Source organism: Sceloporus undulatus, chromosome 11 (assembly GCF_019175285.1).
Source record: "Sceloporus undulatus isolate JIND9_A2432 ecotype Alabama chromosome 11, SceUnd_v1.1, whole genome shotgun sequence".
Lineage (NCBI taxonomy): Eukaryota > Metazoa > Chordata > Lepidosauria > Squamata > Phrynosomatidae > Sceloporus > Sceloporus undulatus.
Window position 1 is genome coordinate 4,580,901 of NC_056532.1, and position 6,627 is coordinate 4,587,527.

The 6,627-nt window shown below is 43.7% G+C and overlaps 1 long non-coding RNA gene across 1 annotated transcript in view; it reads right to left on the reverse strand.

Moving 5' to 3' along the window:
• Nucleotides 1-6,065, reverse strand: part of LOC121917054 — a 69,072-nt gene extending 63,007 nt beyond the window's left edge. Inside the window, exon 1 of the long non-coding RNA XR_006100946.1 lies at nt 5,614-6,065. This is a non-coding gene — a long non-coding RNA (uncharacterized LOC121917054). The remainder of the gene's footprint in view (nt 1-5,613) is intronic.
• Between the last annotated feature and the right edge of the window lie 562 nt (nt 6,066-6,627).

A 6,627-nucleotide genomic window follows, 5' to 3' on the forward strand; every position in this document is an offset into this window, starting at 1 on the left:
GCCCCTCCTCTTGCAAAAGGACTCTTTTGCCTAAATGCCGGTCTGCTCAAAGTCTCCAGGAACAGCTCATTTTATACCAGGAGTGTTTGGGTGAGTTATTACACATTCATTTTAGCTTCCAAAGGTGTTGAAATGAAATCTCCAGCCCTGACAGATGGGAGAAGGAAAGTAATCAAAGCACGGCTCACCTCCACATACCAATGAGCAAACATCAGAAACAACGGAGCAAGAGATTTACTTTTATATATATATATATATATATATATATATATACACACACACACACACACACATCAACAGAGAGAGAGAGAGAGAGGTTTCTGGGAATAGTCGAATAAGGATGATCTTCAGACCCAGCCAGCGGGAAGTTCTTGTTTCTCCGTCAGAAATGGACAGAGAAGGGGTGGATTCTCCATCTCTAAGGAGCTTGGACCCACATCTTTCAGGCGTACTCCGACTGGGGATTCCTGCATGGCAGAATGGGGTTGGGTTGCCCCTTGGGGGCCCTAGATGGCAGAGCCGATGTTAAGGGATGCTGGGAGTTGTGCTCCAGTGACAATGCATGGGATGGTATAACTCTGCCATTCAGCATAAGAATCACGCAGCACAATCAACGCTTAACTGCATGGGGAGATTCATGCCACGTGACGTGGTGCGTCAGATGCTGGGTCTTGTCCAAGGTTGGCCTTTTTGGCAGTGCTCTTCTCAGGCTCAACCTGTTGGGTTTCTTTCACTGACATTCTGGAAGTCGCACCTGGCACCCAAAGACTTTGCAGACTGCCTGAAGCCTGGCCCTTTGTGATCGTTCTGCTCCAGTTTCTTGGACGGAAGGGGAGACCGTGCTTCTGCATCCAATTCTGCCGCAGACATCTGGGAGCTGGGAGATAAAGGGAGCCCCTGGGCCAAGGGGGCTTTCCTTCTGGGCTGCTCTGGTCCACCATTGCTTCTCCTTGGGAACTCAGCCGTGGCATGAAAACAAGTTATCTGGATGGACACTCCCAGGCACATCTTTAGGAAAAGACCTTCTCTTCCATCAGGCCATTGCATCGCCTTCCACTTAACCTCCTCTTCTCCAGTCTCTAAGCTGCTCCTCATAAGCCTTGATGGTTTCTGGACCTTCCACCATTTTGATTACCCTCCTCTGGACATGCTCCAGCTTCTCAACATCCCTCTTGAGTTGTAGTGACCAGAACTGGACACAGTATTATTATTCCAAGTGAGGCCTGGCCAAAGCAGGAGAGAGTGGGACGATGACATCCCTCGATCTGTCCTCCTATTGACCTTGCCTAGAATCACGTTGGCTTTTTACATTGCTGCATCACATTGCTGGCTCATGTTCAGCCTGCGGTCCACATCTGTTGCACCGTGGTGAATCACTCTCCCCATAGGCCTAGCATGGCTCACGGCTGCTTTTATTGCACGAAAGCCAGTCTGGCTGTGAAATATCTGGCTCTGAGATGCAAGGTTTGGCATGGCTGGTGGGAAACTCCAAGGGTTTCATCTTTGGTCCAATCCACACTGCAGAAATAAGCCAGTTTGACACCACTTTAACTTCCCTGGCTCTATGCTAGGCAACTCTGGGGACTGTAGTTTGGTTAGACATTTAGCTCCGATGCCACAACAGACTTCTTTAAATACTGTATCTGTTTAGTGCATCATGCTGCCCCATACATTTGGTTCCTGAATTGTAGAAATGCTCTTTATAAGACTCTTCCCAAAGAAAGACAGCAAAGATATCCATGCTGCATTTCCCCTCTATAAGCATTTTCCAAAAGCCAGCCCATGGAGATGCGTGCCTTTCCTTTCCTTGGAACAATAGGATGACAAAAGATACGAAATGGGTATTTCTCACAAGGGAAGGAGAATTCAGTGCATTTCTTTCCCATCTTGAAGCGCAAGGGTGGCGCATGGAGGGCACATCTGGAACCAGAGGCTCCCAAAGACAGTCAAACTGTTCACAGAGCCTCTCTAGAACAGCTGGACAACTTCTCCTCGGTCGGCTTTTTCTGCCTCTAAACCTAAATACAATTCTGTAATAACAGCCCTCTTAACAATGTTCCATTTGCCACACGCGTCGTGGGATATTAATCCTATTAACCGGAGCTCATCCTGCTGGCAAAACAAAAGAGTCTATCCAACGGCTTGTTTTCTCGGAAAGAAAGAAAGGATAGAAGGAAAGGCAAAGGAGGAGAGAAAAGAGATAGGGGGCTTTGGAGAAATGTGGGGCCCTGTAGCATAAGTTGCCAACTAATTGCTTAACATGGCTTCCCTGCAGCTTCCACCTTGAACTCTATTATCACCTATATGGTCTCATGCGCAGCTCCCCAATAAGAGGCCATTTGTCAAATTAAACATTAAGGATTGCATTTGCAGAAACAGCACATTTTTTCAGCTCACTGGGGCCTTGGAGGTGAGACCCTAATTCCTCTTTCCCCGACTCTGATGCCACCCGCCTGATGCCCAGATGCCAGCCTTTCCATCAATCTTGGGTCCAGCCTCCCCAGAATAATCCCCTCCTTCATGCCATTTGCTGAAGATGTTGCAGAGGAGGAGAGATGGGGCAAAGAACAGGATTATATCGGTCTTCTAGCCTCCCACCGTCATCCCCAATGCTACCTTTCCCTCCCATTACTAGGAATAAAGTTTGATCAATCTGCCTCCTGAGTGAATAATTAAAAGTGAGGCAAGGCTGCCCCCTGCAGGTGAGAATCAGGAATGACTTTTTGTGTGATGATGATGATGATAACAACACACACCTGTCAGCTTGCAGGTGAAACCATTCGAGGGGCAGATGAAATTAGATGCCAAGGTCAGAAGCATCCATTTTAGGTGTTTTGCTTAATTCCTATCCTGCCTTCTTCCTCCCAAATTAAAACAAGGTACAGCTTTACACTATGGAGCTTGATGCATACATAGCTATGCTGCAAAGGTGCAAAGCAATCTTGTTAGGGAATTGTAAAGATGTGTAATGGGGGAAAAATATTCCAGTGCTCACTGAGCTCTAGCAATGTATCCCAGCAGTCCATAGTTTGCATCCCAATGCGCATCGGTCCTAATGCGCAATGGTCCCATTGCTGACTCTCCTCCTACGCAGCAACATCATGGCATCCCCTCGTTGAATACAGACGATGCCAAACTACCCACTTTCCTGCAGACATTAACGCCACTTCTGAATAGGTTAAATCCTCAAATAATTTTTGAACAACAGATCCCAGAATCCACACGGCCCTTATGTCCCAGCGCCTATGGAAGTGTTGTGTACCTCCACTTTTGTGGCTCGGTCTTTTGCAGATCTGATCATATGTTCTCTCTAGGCTAGCGGTTCCCAAACTTGGTTTCAGACATCAGCTCCCAGAATCCCCAACTGTTGGCCAATCTGGATGAGGCTTCTGGGCATTGAAGTCCAACGCACCTGAATGGCCAGTTTTGGGGAACCACTGCTCTAGGTCCTCTAGCGCCATTCTGCCGGAAGTTCGTCCTAGACTAGAGTCATGATAAGTAAGAAATAAATATGATGATGATGATGGAGGCGCAAGAGATTCCCAGAAAGGCACTGAAAGTAGTGATTTCACCTGTGTTTTTCCCCACTTCCACGGGGGTCCTGTGCCCCTAACTCCAGCGATCGCGAAGGGCCCTCCGCTCCCCATCAAATCCATGTCTTGAAACGGCAGCCGCCCAATAAATCAATATCCGCCTCTGAAAGGGCCCTTCAGTCTTCCATTAACGGCAGTGGAAGTACGGCAACTGAAACCTGCTATTGAGAAGATGGGAAGAGTACTGTGGGAGAGTTGATAAGATACTCTATATCCCTTTGGATCTGAGGCTTTTAATATTAGGTTTTACAAGGGATGAGACTCTCTCTCTCTCTCTCTCTATATATATATATATATATATATCTGAAGAATGCAGGGAATTGGTGTAGAATTTAATCTCAGTAGCGAGCAATTTGTGTTGCTGCCAAAAGAGGAGGAAAAAGACCAAAAAACCCACCCTGGAAAGGTGCCAGGCTGTGTTTCTGCTGAAGAGTGTTTAAGGATATCTGGGAGATTATGATAATGGGAAAGCTGGCAAGAAGAAGAAGAAGAGGAGGAAGAAAGAGAGATGTGATTATTCTGGGGAGCTGTTTTGTGGACGCTTTGTCTCTCTTGTGGTAAAACACTCTTGCGGACAACGCAGTTACGCTTCTTAGAGGGCTTTGATTCATTCATTTGTAAGGATCAAATTTGTTTCTTCCCTTTCCCTCCGCCCCTTCGTCCTGTGTTTTTATATCTGGATTCCTCAAATTGCTGGGATTTTTATTACACTGGCGGTGTTTGGGCAGCCTTTGCCATCACAACCAAGCTCCTTGGAATGAGATAAGACTGACGCAAAGACAGACAGGGAGCCCTAAAGTTGGAAGGGATCCCTCAAAGGGCATCCAGTCCAACTCCAGTCTGCCAGGCAGGAAGATCCAGACAAATGGATCCCCAGAAATGGTGGCCATCCAACCTCTCTTGAGAAACCTCCAGAGAAGGAGACTCCAGCACCCTCCAAGGCAGCAAAATATGCCACTCCTGAACAGCCACGAAATCCTTCCTAACCTTTACTGTATACACACACACTCATCCCTCCATATTTGCGGATTTGATTATTCACGGGTTTAATTAATATGTTCTTTCTAGGAATCTCTATGTCCTCCAGTGCAACTCTATGGACAACTTTAACTAAACGTTCATAGACAGATACCTAGAGAGACTACTCTACTAGGCCTTTGTAGCTCCTCCATTGCAGTTCTATGGTCAGTGTCTGTCGGACGTTGGCCACAGAGTTGCCCTGGAGGGCCTAGAGATTCCTAGAGAGGATTTCCTCTCAGGTAAAAACAGGGTGTTTTTGTTACTTGTGTTTTTTCCATATTAACGGGGGTCTTGTGCCCCTAACCCTAGTGAATACGGAGGGACAAGTGTGCGTGTGTGTGTGTGTAATATATATATACATTCTAGATGGATGTATTCTGTGAAGGAGGTGCCTTTACAAAATACAGGCGTTTAATCTGCCCTGGAGTTTAATCTGCTCCTTCTACTCTCATCCATCCAGCCTTTAGTATGAGTTACATGTTGTAAGTTCTTCAGGATCATTTTCCTTTGCTTCATCCTTTACAACATGCCCCTAAATTATACCCTCGACTTATCCACAGGTTGTATCAAAATCCATATTTGTTTTGCCCCAAAACCTGCCCCCGACTTATACATGAGGGAGGTCGACTTATAGGTGGAATCTCTTTTCCTGTCGCTTTAATCTACTACCCTAGATCCTAATCTCTGGGGCATCAGAAAACAAGCTTGCTCCATCCTCAATATAGCATCCATTCAAATGTTTAAACATGGCTATCATGTCACCTCTTAATCTTCTCTTCTCCAGGATAAACGGACCCAGCATCTCCCCAATTCTCACCTCAGAGAGCTTCACGGTTCCCAGTCCATCCACCATTTTGATGTTCAGTGGTTCAAAACAGATCCTTGGAGTGTGATCTAACCTACATCTAGTCTTGGATGGGAGTCACTGTGTTTGTGTGTTTGTGTATTTGTGTGTATTTACGTGCAGCATTTTCCTTCATAATGGAAGGCCTTACCTTACCTTCACTGAGCCAGCTTCAATTCATCCACACCTTTGCAATGCTTTATTGTCCTTTCCTTTCTTCCTTTGCTTCTTCCTTCCTTCCTTCCTTCCTTCCTTCTCTCTTCCTTTCTTCTCTCTTCTTTTATCCCATCTTCAGTTTTCAGTTTTCCTTCTGTCTTAAGCCCAGTGTTGGGAGAAAAAAAAATAGGGTATAAATTAAATAAACACAAAGGAGTATTTTTAAAAACCACATTTCTTTCTTTCTCTTTCTTTCTTTCTTTGCTCCATCCCCTTTTTACCTCCCACACGAAGCTACACACATGTTTCTTAGGTATAGTATCTAAACAAACAAAACATATTACCTAGGTAAACAAAATAAAAAACGCATTCTTGTCATTTACTAGCTTTGCTGCTGCTTCCAACTTTATTTAACCATTGGTTTCCTTCTTTCTTCTAAAATAATAATAAAAATAATAATAATAACAACTAAACTGAAAATAAAATATTAAAAAACAAAGAAATAAAAAGCAATTATTATTAATAATAGTAATATCCCACCCTTATCACAAACTACATTTGAAAAGCAGTACAATTAAAAAGTGGGGTGCAAAGTAAATAAGCACAACCAAATTTAAATAAAAATATTACTATTACTATTATTAATATTATTATTATTATTATTAATATCCTACCCTTTTCCCAAACTGGGACTCAGGGCGGCTCACAATATTACAAAAAATAATCATTTAAAAAGTGGGATATAAATTAAATGAGCACAAACAAATAAAAGCCTATTATAATTATTATAATTATTATTATTGTTGTTGTTATTAATACCCTGCCTTTTTTCCAGTACATTTGAAAGCATACAAAAAGAGTACCTTAAGATAAAATAGTACCTTAAAATATAATAAAAATGATTGGGGGAAAGGTTGGGGTTTTGGGGTTTTTTAAATTGTAATTTTTAATTGTTTGATGTTTTAATTATACTCTTGGAATCCGCTTTGATTCCTTTGTGAAAAAGTGGAATAC